Source organism: Scomber japonicus, chromosome 7, assembly GCF_027409825.1.
Source record: "Scomber japonicus isolate fScoJap1 chromosome 7, fScoJap1.pri, whole genome shotgun sequence".
In the NCBI taxonomy this organism is placed as follows: Eukaryota; Metazoa; Chordata; class Actinopteri; order Scombriformes; family Scombridae; genus Scomber; species Scomber japonicus.
The window spans coordinates 24518161-24520156 of record NC_070584.1 but is presented as its reverse complement, the minus strand read 5'-3'; positions in this window follow the sequence as shown (position 1 = coordinate 24520156).

Genomic DNA, 1996 nt, shown 5'->3' with positions numbered 1-1996 from the left:
CCAGACCATAGGTCCAGACAGCATGATTCCTCACAAACAGCTGGAAGCACACCAACACACATCTGTGCCAGACAGACAGCTGACATCACACACTTCACAGAGCACGAGAGAAAGAGAAGTGGTTGTAGACCATTTACTCAAAAACGGTTGGGTGAGCATAATACCTACAAATCCAGTTTGAAAGATAGAACCATCCAATCAGTAAATTACTTCCAAGTGAAGTTATTTCTTTAACCTCATTGGTCGCGGATGATGGTTTTGTATCTTAAACCTTTTATTAGATCAAGCTATTATAAAAGCTTCTACATAGATCAACTGGAAAGCTGAGAGTGGATCAATTCATCCTTTTTTGGTTTCTGGCAAGATAATTTTTCCAATTATTTGGATTTTTCATATTACGTTTATTCAGTTATATTATCTGTATATTTCACTATCCATTGTGAAAGTCTTGATGCTGTTTCAAAGCTTGCCACACACTGCCAGGTATAACATTCTGGTGACACTGACACTTTAAATATCAACAGTGTTTATATATCAATATGTCTTCCCTTCTAAATATCTCAGATGGTATCACTTAAGTTAATGGTTGAGACACAAATAAGCAAAATCATCTGATATTTCTCAAAAATACATTTTGGGACCCTTTGGAGGGGCCGACACCTCATGAACCAAACAATTGAATACTTAAACGCTGGTGGATCAATACAAACAACCTTATAATTTCATATATATATATAAAACTATAGTTATTTTACTTTTTATATTTTAAATACATATTTAAAATATGTTTAGTATCTACATTCATGTATTGGTACAACTTAGAAATAGTAGAATTAGATGAGTGTCTCTTCCTCCACTGTCAGATTGATGAGGGAGGCAAAAAAAAAGAAAAAGAAGAGTGGAGCGGTTACTTTCTATATCAGAAAATGATCAGAAAATGATCATGATCAGTTGTCAAAGACAAAAGGAAACTTGTATTTTAATGGTCACCATGTTCTAACTATAGCTAAAGCAATGGACTGACTTGAACAAATGTGTTTGAGGTGTTTATCATTTAGTGTATTTTACAGTGACCTCATAGCATTTGTTACTCTGGGGCTACTTAATTTTAAAAAGATATAAATTATTTTTAAAAATATGACATTGTTTATATATATTGGTTTCCATCAAATAAGGCAGGATCTGTTATATGTTATTTTCCATATGGAATGTCACATACAGTATAAAGTACATTTGGCTTTGCAGCCTTGTTTCCTTTTATTGTTCCCAGTATTACTGAAAGTCAATACGTCTAGTTCCCAGTATTACTGAAAGTCTGTTTCATTAGAAGTCAGATAACATCAGAATGGATCCCTCTGACTATACCAGGCTGATTAATGTGTAGATGTATTTTTATAATTTGGGGCTAGTCTGCACTGTGGGAATTTAGTGGTTGGATGTGTTGATAGATCATATCATGCCTGAGGTATTTTCCCATCATGTCATAGTCCAATTAGAGGTAAAGCTCTCATTAGTGCACTCATGTCAGAGTGATAATGATAACAGAATATGGTTGAGATGACTGGGTCTACCAAACAGTCAGGTAAACACAGACACTAAGGGGAAAATCTGCACAACAATTCCCCAACAATAGCACTGTGAAAGGAGGAAGTGCCATACTCCTGTCACCTTCATCTGGAAACCACTGACATGGAATCAGCTCATGTCAGACTATAGGAAGTTGGGACCTCAGTGGATCAAGCTGAAGTTGAAAGTTTAAAAAGTAGATCAAGTGTGCCCCCTTATGGCTACATGGTGTCTGAGTTTCTTCTGGGGTCATTTCTTCTCAAACCTTTCTCACACCAGACAGTTGCAAAGTCTAATTGCAAAACCTTTCACTGGCAAGTTAAAATTGTAGTCCTAATTACAATTTGTCTATTAAAGCTTTGCAATGCAGGAGCTGTCATCTCTTGCTAAATTACTGCCTCTTCTTTGGCATCCTGCTCTTATCACAGTA